This window comes from Herpailurus yagouaroundi, unplaced genomic scaffold, assembly GCF_014898765.1.
Source record: "Herpailurus yagouaroundi ecotype Mexico unplaced genomic scaffold, PumYag 28, whole genome shotgun sequence".
Lineage (NCBI taxonomy): Eukaryota > Metazoa > Chordata > Mammalia > Carnivora > Felidae > Herpailurus > Herpailurus yagouaroundi.
The window spans coordinates 11,977,180-11,999,284 of record NW_024412376.1 but is presented as its reverse complement, the minus strand read 5'-3'; the positions used below and the strand labels follow the sequence as shown (position 1 = coordinate 11,999,284).

At 42.4% G+C, this 22,105-nt stretch overlaps 1 protein-coding gene across 2 annotated transcripts in view; it reads right to left on the bottom strand.

Annotated features, from left to right (window-relative positions):
* The window catches only part of EXTL3 (exostosin like glycosyltransferase 3), a 132,600-nt gene extending 118,503 nt beyond the window's left edge, over positions 1–14,097 (bottom strand). The window contains exon 1 of one of the 2 annotated variants that reach the window (XM_040467467.1): positions 13,988–14,097. The gene's annotated coding sequence lies outside the window, so the exon portion shown is untranslated. The remainder of the gene's footprint in view (positions 1–13,987) is intronic. The other variant, XM_040467308.1, reaches the window with a different exon arrangement.
* Between the last annotated feature and the right edge of the window lie 8,008 nt (positions 14,098–22,105).

The following is a 22,105-nucleotide window of genomic DNA, read 5'->3' as shown; positions in this document are numbered from 1 at the left end:
AAAGTGGGGTGAAACTGCACACTTTATTTATTTATATATAAATACATATATTGAGAGAGAGAGTATGCATGCCCACGGGAGAGAGGCAGAGGGGGAGAGACACTTAAGCAGGCCCATGCCCAGCACCAGCCCCATGCAGGGCTGAATCCCACAACCCTGGGATCATGACCTGAGCCGAAATCAAGAGGCGGATGTTCAACCAACTGGGCCACCCAAGTGCCCTGAATCTGTATACACTTTATAACTTACGTTTTCCAATTAATAAAGGTAACTATCTTTATATGTCCATAAGTGCATCTTTTTTAACTGAGGAATTCCATTGTATTTATATGTTAAGTCCCAGTGGCTAAAAATTCAAGTTGTTTCTGATTCTTCCCCATTATAAACAAGGCTGAGATGAACATGGTAGAGATAAATCTTTTTGCATGTGTTTAATTATTTCCATAGGATCGATTTCGAGAAGTAGGCTTGCTGGGTCAAAGGGTTACATTTGGAATTTTTTAAGTTAAGCACAGACATCTGTTTTAAATATACTTTAACTTGTCTTTCACTTCATTTTTAGTTTCCTTTTTAGTATCAAGAACTACGACAAATAACATGCCAAGCCTCCAACAGAGACTGGTTGATTGAGCATCTCCTTATATATTCTATTTCTCTCTCTCCTTTTTGGAAGAAATAGTATCTGCAAGTTAAAAAGAAGGGGGTAAGAATGAAACAAAACAATGTTGACCCAGAGTGAGAAAGACTAGTTGGTAATACTGTGGTTTCTCAAATAGGGATAATAAAAGTGCATGGCTCATCAAAATAAAACAAAAAACAAAGGAAGAATAGCTAGCCCCCAAAATAGGTTGGGAAACAAAATTCCATCATCAAAAGGCATATACACCACATTGCATTAGGCACCCTAGGAAGATTTAGAAGAAAGGAAATATGTAGGGCTAGTCCGAGCCCTTGAAAAGCAGGGCATCATGATGAAAAAATATATTGAACATTATATTTTAAATTAATGCGTGAAGAACATTTATTTATACACAATCTCTGAATGAACCGCCAAGGCATTTTCTTTTGGAATAGGTCCATTAACTGGAGTTTCATAATGCTTTGGTTAAGTGGTTCCATTTTTGGTTTCCTTACAATTTTTTTTTTAATTTTTAACAAATTAAGTGGCCTTGAGGATAACTTGCACTGGTCTACCTTCTGCTTCCCTGGAAAGGATGAATTTACATCATTTGACAAGCCTATTTCAGGTTTTTTTGTTGTTACTGTTTGTTTGCTTGTTTTTGTTTTCTCAGCCTAAAATTAAAATGTCATATAATTTGAGTTCTCACAAAAATAAAGTAAAATAAAAATTTTACTAAATTAAAATTTTAAATTAAAAAAATTTTTAACTAAAAACTTTCCCTAATATTTGTTTCCTCACCCATACCCAATTCTTTTTTTTTTTTAATGTTTATTTATTTTTGAGAGAGAGCGTGAGCAGGGGAGGGGCAGAGAGAGAGAGGGGAGACACAGAATCTGAAGCAGGCTCCAAGCTCTGAGCTGTCAGCACAGAGCCCGACACGGGGCTCGAACTCATGAACTGTGAGCTCAATGACCTGCGCTGAAGTCGGATGCCTAAAGGACTGAGCCACCCAGGCGCCCTCACCCATACTCAATTCTATTATAATTATCCTTAGTAAGTTACTCTCACCCAGTCTTTTCCACATCTCGACTTGGCTTTTATAAAAGCAATTCTCATCGCTTCTTGGCCTTTTGGCTAAAATCAAGTGTAGAAGCAATTCTCTTTTCAAGCTCCTGTTTCATATTGGACATCAGAGAGGCAATGGAGAACAGAAGTTCACACGAGTTAAACAGAAGTGTGTTGCTTCCTTTACACAACATGAGTGTTCCTCAGATCAAATCCAGATGGCATCTACTCAGTAATTACCCTTCTGAGGCAAAACAGTGAAGCAATGAATCCAACGCGTAACTTCTAGTTCTTTGTTAGAGAGCCAAGGGCATCCACCATCAACCCTACCTGGGAGGAGAGAACTCCAGATGACACTTGGGTATCCACAGACCAAGGAGTGGTTTTCATCCTGAGAAAGTGTTGGAATCTATTGAGATGTACAGGATCATGAAGTATATTTTAAAAAGTAAAACAGGGGCGCCTGGGTGGCGCAGTCGGTTAAGCGTCCGACTTCAGCCAGGTCACGATCTCGCGTTCCGTGAGTTCGAGCCCCGCGTCGGGCTCTGGGCTGATGGCTCAGAGCCTGGAGCCTGTTTCCAATTCTGTGTCTCCCTCTCTCTCTGCCCCTCCCCCGTTCATGCTCTGTCTCTCTCTGTCCCAAAAATAAATAAAAATGTTGAAAAAAAAATTAAAAAAAAAAAACAAAAAGTAAAACATGTGAGGTTAGAGGCAATAAGATTCCTTTGAATTAATATAATAATCATACTACACTAGTCTGCTAGAAGTGCTGATATCATGATATCATAGAAGAAGAAGCCATTCTGCAAGTCATGAGCTCTGAGTTCTAGTCCAATTAGCTCTGTGGCTTGTACATGTTACAGTCCCTCTGGGCTGTCTTTCTCATCGGCCAAATGAAGGGAGATAGTGCTAGATGAGTGCTAGGATCCTCTTCGGTTCTAAAACTCTACTATTCTTGGGTGCCTGGGTGGCTCGGTTGATAAGCATCTGACTTCAGCTCAGATCATGATCACACGGTTTGAGCCCTACTTCAGGTGAGCATGAGCCTTGCTTTGGGTGAAAAAACACAAGCCCCGGGTGAGTCCCACTTCTCTCTCTCTCTCTCTCTCCCTCCCCCTATCTCTCTCACTCTCTCTGTTCCCCCACACACACTTGTGCCCGAAAGAAAGAATGAAAGAAAGAAAGAAAACTACTATTCTTTAAGGAGGACCAATAAGCACAGTTTCAAAAAGGCAGTAGACATTGTATTCTAGATATTCCAGTAGCCTATTGAAACAACCTAGATTCTAAAATCTAGAAGAAAACTGGAAAATCCCTTAGGACAATAATGTCTCATTTTATGTCACAATTGCAATAAATATTTATTGAGTGTCTTACTCTGATGCTGAGGATATTTCACAAAACATGGGAAATGTCTGCTTTCGCAGACTATATGGTCTGCTGCGGGGTATAGATGATTTAACAATTACAACAGAGTGTGATAATTGCTAAGATGGGAAAAGTAGAACGCTCTTACAGGAAAAAATGTGTGCACAATGCAATATGGAAGGCTTTTCTCAATACAGTTGTATCTAATGTGGGAACTGAAAAGAGAAGTAGAGGTTCATGAGGAAAGGGTCTCAAGAGGGAAATGGTCCAGGTGCAGGGAGTGCTACATGAAAAGGTGCACAGCCGGGAGACAGGTGGCTAATCTGGCATCTATGGCTGAACTGCCTAGAACAAGAGATGAAGTCAAAAGTGAAACAAGCAGGAGCTGAATCACACGAGTGTTTACAGAACTTAACTTGCCTTTAGCTTCCCACCAATGTGGGGTCATCAAAGGCTTGTGATAGGATCAGATGAACATTTTCAAAAGATGACCCTGGTTGGAATGTGAAGAAAAAATTGAGAAAATCACTGGGAGGCTGTTGCAGGAATATAGACAAAAAGTGGTGACCTGAACTAAAATACTGGCAGCAGAGAGGGGATAGATATTTAGAAGCTGGGATGGGACTTAGTGATTAAGCAGTGGGGGAAGAGGACTCAAAAAATGATTCCTAGAACTCCAGATTGAGAAATTGGGTAGAAATTTTTCCATTGTTTGTTAAGAGGATTGGATATAAGCCTAGAGTTGCTGGCAGGCATTTTGCCATCATTTGGAAAGAGGCTGCCTGAGAATGGAGTCAACACAGGAAGAACAAAGCTAAGAGATAGAAAGAGTGAGGCTGTTTGTGACGTCCTTATTTTATGTCTCTGGACCAGCTATCCCAGCAGGCACACGAATCAATGCATTTCCTTTGCTGTGGTTTTTGATGGTGGTGATGGTGGTAGTGGTGGTTTGGTTGGTAGGTCGTTCAGTTCAATTTGAATTGGGGTCCTATTACTTGGAACCAAAAGAACGCTGGGAAGAGTGGGGGCAGAACCCAGGGTAGAACTACCACTGAAGAGGTGACACAGAAAGTGAGCCCAAGAAGAAAGCAAGAGGAAAAAGGAACCCAGGAAAGTATAGTGCCAAAAGAAGAGAACTCTTCAAAGAGAAGCATGTAGTCAGTAAAGTCAAATGCTGTTGAGAGATAAGACAAATGCACTGGGGTCAACAACACGGCAGTAGTCGGTGGCCTTTGTAAGGACAATTTCAGTGGAGTGATAAGAGTACAAGCCAGAGTAAAGAAAGCTGAAGAGTTGAGATGAGGAAGTAGAATAGAAACAATTCTAAATCAAGAAGCTGAGTTGTGGAAGCACCTGGGTGGCTCAGTTGGTTAAGTGTCTGACTTCAGCTCAGGTCATGATCTCATGGTTTGTGAGTTCAAGCCCCACATCAGGCTCTCTGCTTTCAGTGCAGAGCCCACTTCAGATCCTCTGTCTCCCTGTGTCTCTGACCCTCCCCTATTCACTCTCTCTCTCTCTCTTAAATAAATGAACATTTAAAAAAATTTTTTTTAATAAGTCATGTCGTGAAGAGAAGGGCTGCCCGAGGGAGTGGTTTTCAGATGGGTGAGATGGAGGCATGTATAAAGGCTAGTGCCAAGGACTCAGCAATCATTGGGAGGGGTCCCTGAGAAGGAGAGTGGAGAAGGTCCAGAGCACAGACCAAGGCACAGATTTAAAGGCAGGCCCTAACTCAAGGGAAGGATACCTCTTGAGTTGGGACTGTACAGAAAGAGCAGAGGATACATGCAAAATTAACCAGACATTTTCACATGGCAGTAGGAACTCAAGGCATTACTGTTTGACCGCCTCTATCTTCCCCGTAAAGTAGTGGGCATGGTCCTTTGTGGAGAGCAAGGAGAACCTGGGTGGTGGGAGGTTTAAGGAGAAGAGAGGCTGTTTGAAAACTTGCTCTGGGGAACAGGAGAGAGGCTAGGAAAATAAAAAAGAATTGACTAGAAACTCTGAGGGCCCACTTTATGACAGTAACCATTCCCTGGTTTTACCCAAATCTGGTAAGTTGAAGAAAGAACGAAACCTGAAAGTAAATTTCTAATGATAATGAGACAACTGATTTACAAACGAGACCATTATAAGAGAGTCTCTTTTATAAATAAAAGAAAATGTTAGTACTGGAATATTCGTCATTACTAATCTAAAGGAGGAACTGTTAAGTATGCTTCTATGACATTCAGCTTTTCTGCACAGTGAACAGCCAACTTGATGGAGATAAACCACAGGAAGATCTCACAAAACGGCGTGACCAAGCCCAAAGTGGCTGATAAGATGCAGCAGGCTAGGAGATGATAAGGAGTCTGGGTTTTCAAAGCAAATCAAAATTCAAACCATGCTGGTAAACTAAAGGTTTTGAGATCTTAGTGACAGCCCAATGAAGAGATCGAAGTTATGGGCAACAGCTCTCTGCTCTCTGTAAGAGCAGATACAACCCCCTGGGCTGACAGAATATCAAATATCAAGAGGCTACTAGATAAGGTCCCTTTGCAGTGTCAAGACTCTGAAGTTTCAGATGAGAGTGACAAGAACTCATGTGAGGCATCTGCATGAAGAGATGGCCTTCCTCCGTCCAGTTAGCTATCTATGTGTTCAAGTTTATCCATATACCCTGTTCCATTACCATCATGTGGTTTGGGGACCATATTAGCTCAGCCCTTCCTGAAACATCTTCTCTAAATTACAATGGAGTCTTGTGATGTCTATCTTCAGGAAGCTATGATGCCAATACTCTGAAGAGTGTTTTTTGTCTTTTAGGGTTGAGGGTACTCCTAAATGGAATTACTCAATGTTCTTCGGAAAACAAAAACAAAAACCCAGCCAGGAACTTTGCTATCCTGGGTCCTCCTTGCCTGGATTTTCGTTTATCTGCCCCATTTCTTACCTATCTTTCCAGGTTCTTGAGCTGGAGAGTTCATTCCTCCTTTAGAATACTGTGATTCTCCTTCTCAGCCTTCACACGTGGAGGTTACCACGTCCCAGAAGTAAGCGATTAGGACATCTTCCCTAACTTTGAAGGATTCACAGACTAAGTAAATATAAAGGGACAGGTGCTGTGATAGGAGGTAGATGGGCAAAAAGGTGGGAGTGATCATCTCTTCCAGCATGGGCAGAATTTTACATCATTTTCATTTGTCATGAAATAGTATTCTTCTGACTTTTTTCAACCATGTAAATATGTAAAAAACACTCTTACCTCACTGTCTATACAAAAACAGATATGAGCTTGATTGCCTGTGGATGAAAGTTTGCTGACCCCTATTCCAGGCACCAGTTCCCAGGGCAAAGATGGCCTCCTTCATTTTTATCTACTCAGTTTATTATTATAACTGATACCAATAATACTAATACACACCAACTGTTGAGAACCTAGGTGCCAGGTAGTATGTACCACAGAGAACTACTTTGAAGAATAAACAAAATAATGCATGTAAAGCACTTCACATAATGCTTCATCCAAAGTAAGCATCAATAATTGTTAGCTACCATTACTATTTTTGTTTATACATCTTATCCCTGATCAGTAAAATGACTCATAAAAGGAAGATATTACCATCCTATGGAGGATGAGAAAAATGAAGTAATTTGTGAAATCACATAGCTAATAAGTAGCAGAGCTAGGAATTGAGCCTGATTTATCTGACTTCAAAGCCTGTGGCCTTTCCATTACCTCACAACCTCCTGTTTAGTTAACATGAAGTAAATTCACTGCCTGCTTGTTACTTGCTGGTCGACCCATGAGCAGCAGGTACTATTGTTCCTGGAGCCCGCCATCTTGTGTCAAGAGTAGCACAGGGCTTATTCTATTCTTGCCTCAAAGCTTAAATGCCTGTTGGGCCACTCAGTTCTTGTTTCCTGCCAAGGGATACTCTTCTTTATGACAGTAAAGATGACTAAACTCAACGAACAGTTAAGCCTTTTCCTGCTCAGGTGTCCAATTCTGTCCGCTTCCCCACGTTCTTCTGATGACTCATCCTTAGGTAACTTCCTGAAAATGACTCCCCTGGGATCCTACCACAACAGCATTCTAACAGAAAAGTACTTTACACTTCCAGTGATAACTCCAGATAGTTTCCACCAAAGCTAAGAGTGTTAGTTGCATAAAAACCATTCCTATCTGCATGATGTTTTCAGAGTGGATTATAAAATAGTATTGAAGATATTGTCCACAGCTTCAAAATTATATTCAAGGGAGCCTATGTGATAAATCCTTCTTTGAATTTAGTTCCAGGGGAAAAAAAAGGTCTTCTCTATAGTTGAATCTGTATATTTTATCTTGCCAGAATAAGAATATGATGTAACCCAACCTGTTTCCTTTTATATTGTGGCTTCCAAGAAACATAAAGCCAAATTCCATGCCAAAGCGTCTCATCCCAGGTGCCTAGTAGAATCTACTTCTGCTTCACTGCTATGACCACTTTTACATGTTACAATTTTAAATCTAGCTTGAATACACTGTGTGTCTCCTCTACGCCAGGCACTGTGACTTTCTCATGTGCCCATCCTTCTTAAGTGGTTTCAAATCTGGTGCTTGTTTTACTGAACTACCCTAGTGCCTTATTTTTTAAGTTCTGTTTTACCTTATGTCCTATACCTAAGATCTCCTGAAAGCAGGTAAGTCCATACACTAGAAAGAAAAAAAGGCTCCGTTCACCTTTATGCACATAGTTGTGAAGGGCCAACCTGGCTTTATCCTTACAGCCCTCACGATAGGGGTGTCATTCCATGAATATCAGGGCTTTTCCAGATTGCCCTGTCTTCCACATCTCTCTCTTTCTACCTCTGCTTGTCTTTTGTGTATCACTCTTTTTGTTTATCTTTTGGGGTTCCCACTGTTCACTGACCCTCCATGCAGGCATTAAGAACTTCAGGCAGGGGCGCCTGGGTGGCGCAGTCGGTTAAGCGTCCGACTTCAGCCAGGTCACGATCTCGCGGTCCGTGAGTTCGAGCCCCGTGTCAGGCTCTGGGCTGATGGCTCGGAGCCTGGAGCCTGTTTCCGATTCTGTGTCTCCCTCTCTCTCTGCCCCTCCCCTGTTCATGCTCTGTCTCTCTCTGTCCCAAAAATAAATAAAAAACGTTGAAAAAAAAAATGAAAAAAAAAAAAAAAAAAGAACTTCAGGCAATCCCCACACTTGTCCACACTTGTCTGTGCCGGGGAGAGTTACATGAGTAGGACTCCCATCCTGATGGGTCTGCAGCCACTAGACACACGTCCTAATGAGAATCCTTTAGCTCCATGTGGCCTCCTCTCAGGAAGCACAACTCTCTTTGGTATCTGTCACCCTCACGTCACTTCCCCTCCAATTGTATCTGTTCCCCTCTTGACCTTTCTGTAAGTCAGGAAGGTTAATGCAACTTAGAGTTTATGTCCAAGGGTGATTGGCAGAGCAGCATCTAGAATAAAGCTGGCAGACAGCTGTTACTTGATGGAAAAATTGGAAACTGGAAAGGATATGTGGCACAACAGAGGCCCTCAAACATTTGATAATGAATGAATGAATGAATTAATAAATGAACAAACTCTAACTTCTTCCCACTTTCCCACCTTGATACCTAGACAAAGCCAGCAACCAAACACCAATGCCAAGCACGCAAATTTCTGCAGTAATTGTAATCCTCTGCATTGACTGCAGCAAGGCTAATAAAGATGGAAATCCTGGTTTCTTTCTCCTTAGAAAGAAAGCCAAAGCACACCTCTGTCAGCTCAAAGAGGTGCCTTGCCAGTACCAGGCACAACTGTCTGGCAGAGGCCAGGTTTTTGCTTTATATTCTCCCTTTGCCTGAACTTGCTCAGTGACCCTGGGCAAGTCACTTGACGACTCTGGATCTCACTGTGCTCATCTGTAAAAGGTGGAGGTTGAACTAAACGGTACCTCTGGGACCTTCCAACTTTACACTTCTGTAATCTGTCCTCCGGGAATCCAGCCAGCATTCTTTGCTTGGGCTGGGCCTTTCGAGATGTCTGCTTTAATTTTTGACTTACATTGCCTAGTCTTCTTATCACAAATTTATTTAAAGTTTCTGGACTTTGGTCATCTGACCAAAGTGCTCAATAGGCTCAATAGGCTTTTTTTTTTTTTTTTTTTTTTTTTTTTTTTTTTGTTTTTGTGGTGGCGGTGGTGGTAAAATAAAATTGATCACTTTAGCCATTTTTAAGTGTACCATTCAGTCATTAAGCACGCTCACACTGTTGTGCCACCGTCACTTCTGCTAATCCACAGAACTCTTTTCATCTCATCTAAACTGAAACTCTACCCATTAAACAGCAGTTTCCCACTCTCCTCTTCCCCTGTGCCTGGCAACCACCAGCCTACTTTCCATCTCTACCATATGTAAAATCCTACACTATTTGTTCTCTTCTGACTGGCTCTCTACTTAGCATGATGTCCTCAAGGTTCATCTGTCTTGAAGCACATGTCAGAATGTCCTTCCTTTTTAAGGCTGAGTAAATAATACTTCAGTGTATGGATAGACTACGTTTTGTTTATCCATTTGTCCACTGATGGACACTTGAGTTGATCCCCCTTTTGACTCCTGTGAATAATGCTGCTATAAACACAGGCATACAAACATCTGTTTGAGGCCTTGCTTTCACTTTTTTGGGTAATACACCGAGAACTGGAATTGCTGGATCACATGTAATTCTATGTTTACTATTTTGAGGAACTGTCACACTGTTTTGTTCAATGGGACGTTTAAATGCAAAGACAGAACTACTTAAGAAGCTAGGGTTGCAGGGGTGCCTGGGTGGCTCAGTTGGTTAACCATCAGACTCTTGGTTTCAGCTCAGGTCATGATCTCATGGTTTTGTGGGTTTGAGCCCCACATTGGGCTCTGCACTGGCAGCACAGAGCCTGCTTGAGATTCTGTCTCCTTCCTCTCTGCCCCTCCCCCACTCATGCTGCCTCTGTCTCTCAAGATAAATAAAATTAAAAAAAACTGGTATTGCAGTCTTTTTGCCAGGCTGACTCCTGAGAGGTGTTTCCAGGGTATAGATTTGCCTAGAAGGGTTGTCTTGCCTCATTCTCAAGAGGGGCAGGGGCCGCTTGCTGTTCAGAATGAATCCTGCACTAGACACTGGATCTGGAGCCACTTCTGACCCTGCCTCAGTATCAACATCTGTAGAGTAACCTAATAATACTTAATTTGCAGAGTTATTATGAGGGTCGAGGATGATGCACACAAAGCACTCAGGTAAGCACTTAGAAAATGAAGACATGAATCTTACCCTACCCTGATTGCAAAGGGTGGTTCTAAAAACCAAATGAAAATGTGAGAAAGCCAGAAATAGTAATGCATTCTACAAATGCTAAGCCCTCATCATTGCTTTTCTAATCACTGCTATTGCCACCTACTTCCTGGCCTCCCAGGTCTAGCCTTCACTCAGGCTTGAGAGTAGCTGTCTAAAGCACATACGATCCTGTTGTTCTCCCGCTGAAGATTTCAGTGGCTCCCCTCCCCCTTGCCCAGGCCTTTTCTGCGCTGACCCCTACCTCTCTCTTCAGTCTTATTTCTAATCTTTGTAGGCCTCCTATATTGCCACTTCACCCCCATGATTTTGTTAATACCTGTCCCCTCTACCTGGAGAACTCTTCCTCCCCTTTCCTGGCTAAAAGTCATTCTTTCATATGAATTTCAGGCACTGCCTTTTCCAGAAGGCCTTTCCCAACTCCACCAAACCATAATAGGAGCCCATAGCACCATGAGCAGACATCATCACACCAAGCACACACTTTCTTGGAATTATCTGTAGGTTGATTTCCCCAACTAAATCAGCTTCTTAAAGTCAGGGGTTAGATTATTTGCATTTCCAGTGTTAGCACAGTGTTAGGATGTTTATTGAATAAATATATGAATATGAACAACTAGGGTGGTTTTATTGTAAAGTTGGGATAGTTCACATATGATTAACTCTTGAGTTAATGCTTCTATAATCTCATATTACATGACTCCATCATTAGAATAATTTTAGTATCACTATATAATGATTTTTTTGTTAATTTGGTGTCTTTTTGTTGTTGTTGTTGTTGTTAATTGGCACCATAAGGGATAGAAGCCAAAGGGGAAATATTTAAAGGTATTTTCTCTATCCCCTTCTCCTTCCAAAATAATTGGTGTGTCTTTAAATTGAGGTCCTCTGGTCTTCATGGTGCTTCTTCTTTAAAAAAAAAAAAAAAAGTATTTATTTTGAGACAGAGAGAGCGCGTGTGCGCATGCGTTCAAGCAAGGAGGCGCAGAGAGGAAGAGAGAGAATCCTAAGCAGGCTCCATGCTGTCAGGGTGAGGCCCAACCTCACCAACCACGAGATCATGGTCTGAGCCAGAAGAGTCTTGATGCTTAACCAACTGAGCCACCCAGGCGCCCCTTCACGGTTCTTTTGAAAGATGCTTTTGCTTCCTTAGCAGGCAAGAACTATCTAGGCCCCTAATTGTATGGTCCTGATGACACGGCCCCCCCATAAGAGATCTTCCCTACAGCTATTTTTCACAAGGAATAGACTAAAGCAGTGAGTCCACTCTTACACTTAGTAGGTGCCTGATAAAGATCTGCTCAAGAAAGGAGTAAATTATGAGTTGCTTGTTTGTGCTAACTCCTGTAAACCAGCTTGTGGCTAGAGGTCAGTTTTTAAGTTGATCTCCTTCAGAAGTAAGAACTGTGCCAGCTGTGCCATTTTTGAATAAGGGCATTGGAAGACTGTAAAAGCAATGGGTTATTTAAGCTAACCTAAAATGCATATATTTACAGCTGATATAGGAAACATTTGATCTGCTTATTTTTTGTGATCCCACGAATTTGTATTTAAGTTTCCTTATGTGGGTGTCGGTGTCTTTCCATATGACTCTCTTGAGGCTATGGGCTCACTGATGCTTACAATGTACTATGCAAAGTTATCTCTAACATGTTCTTAAACTGCTCCTTTTAAGCTTCAAAGAGTCCCCTCTCGTTCTTATGGGTGTTGGTGACTATTAACGACATACTGGATTTTGGTTTTATCTTTTGGGTTTATTGCCAATAACTGAAGACCTCATGATGGGAACCACTGATGTATACCAACACAATTTTTTTCTTGTATTTAGTTTTTTAAAGGTTTGTATCTTTTTACTCATAAATACATAATGCTATAAAAATAATAGTAATGTTAAATGTGGAGAATACAAATCTTTTCCAAATAGAAAATATTTTACATAACGAGTAATTCATAATTTCACATTTTGATAGAGAACTGACGTTTCTGGAGCAAAGTACCCAGAGACAGCATTAAGGACCATTAAGAATCCCTGCTTAACAAAAATTTAGAATCCTAACAATTTCTAGACCTACCCTCTTTCCTTGGGCATAGGTAAGGTGGTTACAGTTTGAAAGAATTTTCTTATTTTTTATTGGTATCTCCAATCAAGAGCTGTGTCTAGCAAAAAAAGAATCTGTGTTGATTCATGGCATTTTATATTTGAAAGGAACAATAAAGAAAATTTAATCATCCAACAGTTCTTTTCTTGGAGGCAAAAATGTTTTATTTTATTTTTTTGAGAGAAAGAGAAACAGAGCACAAGTTGGGAAGGGGCAGAGAAGGAGGGAGACACAGAATCTGAAGCAGGCTCCAGGCTCTGAGCTGTCAAAACAGAGCCAGAAGCGGGGCTCAAACTCACCAACCATGAGATCATGACCTGAGCCAAAGTCAGACGCTCAGCTGACTGAGCCACCCAGGCACCTCTAGGCAGAAATGTTTTAGAATCAAGCTTGTCTGATTTCCCATCTTCTGCCTTTTATGATGAGCTAGTTTGCTAATTAGGATCACGTTCAACTGAAGAATATATCTTTTAGCTTTCCTAGTTATAATCTTTATTATTAAACAATAAATGAAACTGCATGTATATCATAAGTAAAATCAATCAATTGATAATGATTAGAATGGATATAATATAGGGTAAGGGTTTTTAAAATCTATATACCTTTAAAAATATAATTTATTTTACGCTGGGGATAGGGATCAGAGGACTAATGGGCTTTTCTGAACCTTTAGAAGTGGGCAAAAGGGACATCATTTTAGAACCGAAGCCTGGAGTTTTCAGGATGGGATTATTTTGGGTTGGCATTATTACCAGGAAGGGAGACTGAATGAATGGAGCCATGCAGTGTGACCCAGAAACAGGCTGAGGAGGACAGACGCCAACAAGCTTAAGCTATCGCAGGTGCCCACTCCCCCATTCAGTGCATTCAATTTGGCAAACTTTATTTTTTGGAAAGCTCAAACTGTGCGATCTCCAAACTAGGCTCAGCTGTGCTGTTAAGGGGGCTCTGGCTGTGGCAGCAGGGACTGCCGGGAAGCAGGTCCTGGGAAGTCGTCCTGGGGTGCGGTGTGTTTGGGTCTGTTATAACTTGAGGACACCCACTGGCTTTCGATCAGAGGATAGCCACCTCCGGATAGGGTGTCGCAAGAGGCGCACGCGACAGACGCCACTCACTACCTGAAACAGCAGGGGCTCAGGATCCCCACGCACACTGTGAAACAGACCCCGACCGACATCTAAATTTTCCTGAGTTCTCACACATGCACACATCCGAAGAAACCCAGCCCACACCCACACAAGTTCTCACACATTCTAACCCCACCCCGAAGTCTGCACACACAAGGCAGAACGGATGAACCAAGAGCTTGAAATTACCCAGGCACAAACTCCCCAAATCAGGCTTCCCAAAGCCCAACAGAGTCTAGAGGGAGCCGAGAAGGGGTCGCAGACAAAAGAGTTTTAAAACAGATCCCTTGAAGCCAACCGGGTTGTTCCATGTCTAAATTTTGGCAGCTTAAGTCTTCTCCAGTTTGAACAAGAAAAGACTCCACACACACCCCGCCACAGGGACGGTCCTGAGAAGCCCCCCTACCTTACTACAGCGCCAGGTGGACAGCTCTCGGAGGCTGGGAAGGGTGCGACGTAAATCCCGGCGGCCGCCCGCAGGAGCCGCACAGCTGTGGGCCACAGCGGCTGCGGCGCCTGGCCCCGCCCCCGCCTCAGCCCCGCCCCCCGGACGCCCCGCCCCCCGGACGCCCGGCCCGCGCGCCCCAAACCCTCCGGGCTCCGCCGCCGCCGCCGCTTGGTCCCCTCCCGGCTCGCGGACTAGAGGGCCCGGTGCATTGTGGGAAGCCAGAGCCCAAAGCTAGGCGGACGCTGACCCCTGGTGGGTGCAGTTCCAAAGGGAGACGGGGGCTCACGGTGGGGGCACTCGCAGGAGCGGAGGGAGCTGCAAGCTAAGAGAGAGGGAAGGCCGACCGCCCAAGGCCACACCAGCGAACTAGTGTCTATTGCACATCGCTCCTATGTCAGTAAAATAGCACTATAAACCCAGATGCTTTCAAAGTGCCTGGGGCCCCTGCCTAGTAGTGATATAAGTAAAAACTAAGGAAACTAAGGAAAGCTTTTTTTTTTTTTTAACATTTATTTATTTTTGAGACAGAGACAGAGCATGAACGAGGGAGGGTCAGAGAGAGAGGGAGACACAGAATCCGAAACAGGCTCCAGGCTCTGAGCAGTCAGCACAGAGCCCGACGCGGGGCTCGAAGCCACGGACAGTGAGATCGTGACCTGAGCCGAACTGAGCCACCCAGTTCGCCTTAACCGACTGAGCCACCCAGGCGCCCCAGGAAAGCTTTTTAAAATAGGGAAATTCATTTTTTTTAATTGTAAGACTAAATGACGTCAACGTTATGGAAAAATCTGCACTTAATTTTTATTTCTGGTAAAACCACAGATGGGCTCAACCTGTCTAGAGAATATGGGGAAAAAATGTAACAGGAACTAGGAAACTGGAATCCAGGACTTTCTCTTCTGGGCATGTGTACCTCAAGGAAATAGTTCAAAAGAAGTATATTTTTAAAAAGTAAATTATAGGGGCGCCTGGGTGGCGCAGTCGGTTAAGCGTCCGACTTCAGCCCGGTCACGATCTCGCGGTCCGTGAGTTCGAGCCCCGCGTCAGGCTCTGGGCTGATGGCTCAGAGCCTGGAGCCTGTTTCTGATTCTGTGTCTCCCTCTCTCTCTGCCCCTCCCCCGTTCATGCTCTGTCTCTCTCTATCCCAAAAATAAATAAACGTTGAAAAAAAAATTTAAAAAAAAAAAGTAAATTATATAAAAATATTCATAGTGAAAAATTAGAAAATAACAAATGACCGATAATACATGAAAGGCACAAAAATAATACGAACCTATTTAAATAAGAATATGAAGAGTATCACCCTGTAGAATGATTTCTATCAAATAATGTTAAATGAAAAACACAGAACACAAGAAAGCACAAAGCCAATGATTCCAACCATGTGAAAATGTATGTGTTCACAAATATAAAAAGAAACTTTGGAGAATGTGAATACAGTTTAATGTGTCTTAAGATTCTTTTATTTTTACTAAATAATTTTTTAAACATTCTAAATTGTTGGGGCTAGTTCTAATTTTGGATAGTATATGCAAGATTTCAGTTTCCCCTGGCTGTAAGCAATAAACAAAGTTATCTAAAAAGAAAAAATTCTGAGGCTGTAGTGAACTATGATAATTTTACTTGTCTACAAATGCTGGTGGGACACAAAAGGAAATAAATTTATTGGGAGTGGGGTGGGGAGGTGTGTTAATCTGCTAGGACCGCCTAAGGAAGTACCACAGACTGGGGGGCTTAAACAGATATGTATTGTCTCACAGTTCTGGAAGCCGGAAGTCTGAGATCAAGGTTCTCTCTGAGGGCTGTGAGGGAAAAAAAAAATCTGTCTGGGCTACTCTGTTGGTTTGTAGATGACCATCTTCACATTCACATGGTGTTCTCCCTACATCCATGCCTGTGTCCAAATTTTCCCCTTTCATAAGGACACCAGTCATATTGGATTAAGGGCCCACTTTAGTATGACTTCCTTTTTTCTAACTACATCCACAACCATATTTCCAAATAGGTTCATGATCTGAGGTACTAATGATTAGGACTTTAGTAATTGGAGGGTGAGGGAGAGGGGTGGAAAGAGGACACAATTCAACCCATCACAGGATTCCAAGTGTAATCTTACGAAAATTGTACCTGGCGAATGACAAAAATAATAGTATAACGTATGCAATCTCAAAACATATCAAAACCCTAACAACTTAAACACAGTAAAACCAAGTTGATTACAACTTTCTTCTTTCTGTCTTTTAACACCATTCAGGCCTTTTTAGTTGAAACTGGGGATGTTAATGAGCTAACAAAGCCTAGAGGCTTTAAAGATAATATATCTGATGTGTCCAGTCTCCTGCAGCAAGGCCTTGAAGATGTGTCCAAATGCCTGGGAGGAGGGTGGCTTCTCTTGCATTTGAACCTCAGGAACATGGGCAGACAGAACATGGGTTGAGAATTACAGGAAGCAGGATCCCCATCACTGGAGGGCGCCCACAAATACCCTCCTGCTGAAGAATTTATCTTTAGTGCAAGAGGCTGATGAGAGCCCTTGCAGCTTGGGGGAGGATGCCCTACTGGGGAGGAATCTGGTCTCCCCAAACAGAGCCAGCCTCTCCCAATTAACCTTACCACGTGGGTGGGAAGAGAAGCTCTAAATCTTCACTGAGCCCTGCCTCCTACCTTCTGAGGTGATGAGGACTCAGAAGATCTCTGAGAGAAATGAAGTCCTTAAGATTTCTGAATCAGTTTGCTTGTTTGTTCATTTGTTTAAAGAACCAGAAGCCCAGTCAGTGGTATACTGATAAAAAGGACAACTGGCTCTCCAGAAAGAAAAGCTCTCATTTGTGGGGTTTACAGATTTCTGTGGTGTAAACACTCCCACCATGGCTGATTTCAAGCTGCCAACATGAGCTCACTGAACACAGAGTTGAAGCTCCAGCACACCGCCAAGCCCCCATAACTGGCTTAACAGAGTCTCAAAGCTGGGGAGCAGGGAGCCATATCTGGAGCACCCCAGTGAGAGGTGGAGAGAACGGGCACCCCTTGTGGGTTAGGAGAAGAGCCCCCGGCTGGCAGCCGTACTAGTGGGGAGCCATGGGCAGTGGGATGACTCAGTGAGAAGCAGGGTCCACACATAGCCTCCAGGGCAGTGAGGATGGCCGATGGGCAGGAAGGTCAAACAGAGCAGGCAAAAAGGAGGAAGTGCATTCTTTCAGAGCTGAGAGAGGCTCACCCAGTCTGGTAGGAGAATTAGGACAGGTAGCTTTAGGGCAGGAGAGGCGATCAGAATTTTCTCAGACTGGAGAGAAACACCCCTCTTTTATTTCCTTTATGAGGGCATTTTCCCGGGATGACCTTACCAGGAAGCGACACATTTAGGTTAGAGCTTCCAGGGCTCACACAGATGATCCTTGTCAACTGAGCTAAATCCCACATGGACTTCCTCCCAGTGTAGAGATTTGGTGTCAGGCTGAGCCCAGCAAAGGACACATGTGGGCTCCTCTTACAACAGGGTAAAGCTTGTGTGAAGGCAGGTAAGAAAACCAAGACAACTTGGTGGGTCTCCTGTCACTGACACTGTATCTCAGGGGTGTCGTATATATGGTGGAGATTAGTGGTGAGCCTGGGCCACAGCTTAGTAACTCTTGCCTAGCCACACCTGGCAGTGTTCGTACTCAGCACTGCTTTCAATACTGTTCTTGTACAACACATCCCCCATACCTGCCAGAGCGATCTGTCTCACAGGCAAACCTGATCATATATATGTTCCTCCTACTTAAGAACCCTTTCCTGGGGCCAGTTCACTGTCATTCGGCACACAGGCTTTTCCCGATCTGATGTCTATTCATCCCTCTAGCTTTATCTGCTGCTCTGCTCCCGGTAACTTCACTCTTTTAGGTTGCCATTCCCAAACAAGCTCTGTTTTCTTGATTCTAGGCCTTCTTCTTGTGTTTCCTCTAAGTTTTTACTCTTTTCCTAGCTCTATGAGTCTATTCCCATGCCAGGATCTTGAGTCACATCTATAGTTTTATTATTAAATTCCTGTTTTTTTTAATTTTACTGTCTTTTTATTGTGGGAAAATATATAGGACATAAAACTTACCACTTTTCATCAAAAAATTTAGTGGCATTAATTACATTCACAATATTGTGCAACCATCACCACTATTTCCATAATTTCTCATCACCCTAAACAGGAACTCTGTACCTATTGAACAATAAGAACCCACACCCCACTCATCCAACCTCTGCTGACATCAAATCTACTTTCTGTCTCTATGAATTTGCCTATTCTAGATATTTAATATAAATGGAATCATACAATAGTCCTTTTGTGTCTGGCTTCTTCCATTTATCATAATATTCTCAAGGTTCATTCATGTTGTAGCATGTGTCAGAACTTCTTTCCTTTTCCATGGCTGGATAATATTCCATTGTATAGACATACTACATTTTGTTTACACATTCATCTGCTGATAGACACTTGGATTGTTTCCACCTCTGGGCTATTGTGAAAAATGCTGCTCTTGAACATTGGCATATACTTCACACATTTTTCCCTCCTCATGATAAGATCTTATTTCTCTTGTAGACCTGGTGAACTCCTATTTATGGTACAGAATCCTTTATATGTAGAAAATGGAGCCCGAACCCAAACCTCCTGACTATGACCTAAGATGTTTCCACTTTGCCCCACTGAATGACAGTCTTTCCTAGATGGGCTATCAAAATGCAAGGGTGGGCCAAGAGTGGCAAAAGTGGGTCTGCATCTGATACTCATAAATGTCCCCAGGCAGCCATTTTCATAAAGTAACAATATGTGTAGGTCACTGTAGGGTGTGCATGTATGAATAAGTTAACAGGAGAAGAGTAGAAAAGAATGGGAGGCAGATGAGAAAGAGAGAGATGAGAATAAATGGTCGTGTAAATACTTAACAGAACTTTAGTCAAGCTACTAAATCATACTATAACAACAAATATGTCCCAACAAGGACCAAGTAGGTGGTGGGATGCCAGCATGCAACTTCATTTCGTCTGTTTTTACATGGAAATAAGTAATAGAGCATACTGAAGACAAACAAGGATATTTAATTGACCATATATTAAGTGGCATGATCTAGACTGAATTGGTCAAACCCAACTCACTGCTATTAATCTGCCCCCTAAGAAATAGTCACTGAGAGCCTCTTGCTCTCCCCTGCCCCAAGGCCTTGAGACCTTGTATTGAATATTGTCAGCACTTGCTGCAAAGTTGTAAGACATTCCAAATTGTACACTCAGAAGTCCTTTTATTTTTTTAAGTTTATTTTATTTATTTTGAGAGGGAGAGAGAGAGAGAGACAGACAGACAGACAGAATCCCATCAGGCTCTGCACTGTCAGCACAGAGCCTAATGCGGGGCACGAACCCACGAACTGTAAGGTCATGACCTGAGACAAAACCAAGAGTCAGACGCTCAACCAAATGAGCCACCCAGGTGCCCCCGAAATCCCTTTTGTAACCCTAGTCATGGGCCATCATGAAGCAAAATTGGAAGTAAACAGCCAGTATCTTCTTTCTGTGTCTTTTCCTTCCAGGCACCAGCTGTTAACAGGTATGAATCATTAAGGGTGGAATTTTAGGCATGAGTGGAAAATAAAATTTTTTGGATGTAGCAACCTTTCTGGCACTCCTTAAATCACACCATCAAGACACACCACATATTCAGCTTGGCTGAAAGGCCAGTCCTGCCTGGACAGATCCTCTCAAGCCTGAGACACTCTGACAGGAAGCAGGCTTTGAAAGAATGTCCTGCTTCTTAGGGTTGAGCATAACCAGACATACTGGTGCCATCTTGATGCAGTCTGAGTAAAAAGTGTTTAAGGTGATACAAGAGGATGTGGCTAAAAGAAGGAAGCAAAAAGGAACCTTGGGGAATAAGCCTGGGAATCAATTTTGCCTTTCCCTCAATTTCCTAAGCCTAGTGAGAGAAACCACAGAAAGTTCTAAGACCTACAGGGAGCCACTAGGTATTGTGTCACTGGGCCATTCCTTAGAGCCCTTGTGTATTCGTAGCTCCCTCTCCATATCCAAGTCTACCCTCAGTGCACAACTGCTAATGGGCTCACTTCGAAAGGAAAGCTCTAAAGCATTCAGGCAACGTCAGCCTTGTGCATAAATCTCAAAGAACACAAGATTTTTCTTTTACATCTGTCTCTCTCCTTTCTTTCTGTGGAGCTTGAATCTTCCAGTCTCAGTTACAGACTCTTAATCCCTTACCACTTCCCCATTTCTTTCCACAAAAAATTATCTTTACCTTTAACAGGATCGTCTATATTAATTCATACTAAAGTATACTCTGGTTTCTCTTCAGATCACATAAACCTTTTGCCCCTTTAATTCATACTAAAGTGTGAATGACTGAAAATAGCTTACACACTGTCTTTTGCAAGAATAGTTACATTTTCCAAAGTAATACTTTCATCAGTGATAGATTTCATGTAGTATTTTTTAAAAATTCAAGAGATAGGGGCGCCTGGGTGGCTCAGTCGGTTAGGCGTCCAACTTCGGCTCAGGTCATGATCTCACGGAACGTGAGTTCAAGCCCCACGTCGGGCTCTGGGCAGATGGCTCAGAACCTGGAGCCTGCTTCCGATTCTGTGTCTCCCTCTCTCTCTGCCCCTCTCCCGTTCATGCTCTCTCTCTGAAAAACAAATAAACGTTAAAAAAATTTTTTTAAATAAAAAAAAAATTGAAGAGATGGAAAAAGATACACCATGATAACACTAACCAAAGGAATGCTAGAATAGCTACTAATTATATTACTTTCACATAAAGCAGACTTCAGAGCAAGGAAAATTATCAGGGATAAAGAGGGGCATTACATAATGATAAAAGAGTCAATTCTTCAAGAAGACACAATAATCCTTATTGTATATGTGCCTAACAACATTGTTAAAATATGTGAGGCAAAAATGGATAGAACTACAAGGAGAAATAGATGAATCCACGATTATAGTTGGACACTTCAAAGGCCCTCTGCCAGAAATGGATAGGTCCAGCAGGCAGAAAATCATTAAGGACAGGGGTGCCTGTGTGGCTCACAGGGGTGTCTGACTTTGGCTCAGGACATGATACCACAGTTCGTGAATTTGAGCCCCACATCGGGCTCTGCTGCCAGCATGGAGCCTGCTTCAGATCCTCTGTCCTCCCCCCCACCTCTGCCCTCCCTCACTCATTCTCTCTCTCTCTCTCTCTCTCTCTCTCTCTCTCTCTCAAAAATAAATAAATAAAGTTAAAAAAATCAGTAAGGACATAGTTGAACTCAACTTCACCAATCAACTGGACATAATTGGCATCTACCAATTACTTCCCTGAACAACAACAGAAAACACATTTCTTTCAAGGTCACATGGAATAGTCACCAAGACAGACCACATTCTGGGCCATAAACACATATCAACAAATTTAAAAAATAGAAACAATACAAAGTATGCTCTCAAAGCATACAGAATTAAACCAGAAATCAATCACATTAAGATATTCTAATGTTTATTTATTTTTGAGACAGAGAGACAGAGAACGAGCAGGGAAGAGGCAGAGAGAGAGACACAGAATCTGAAGCAGGCTCCAGGTTCTGAGCTGACAGCAGAGAACCTGACGTGGGGCTTGAACTCACAAACCGTAAGATCGTGACCTGAGTATAAGGTCAGACACTTAATCAACTAAGCCACCCAGGTGGCCCGACATTAAGATATTCTAAAATATTTAGAGAGTAAAAAACACACTTCTAAGTGACATATGGGTCAAAGAAGTCTCAAGAGAAATTTTTAAAATGTTTTGAACTAAGTGAAAATGAAAATACAACTTACCAAAATTTGTAGGATCCAGTGCAAGGAGTGCATAACAGGACATTTATAGCACTGAATGCACATATTAGAAAAGAAGAAAGACCTAAAACCAGCCATATGAGCTTCCATCTTAGGAACTTAAAGAGAAGAGCAAATTAAATCCAAAGTAAGCACAAGAAAATAAATAACAAAAAATAGAGTAGAAATCAATGAAGCTGAAAACAGAAAATCAATTTTAAAAATCAACAAAACTAAAAGTGGA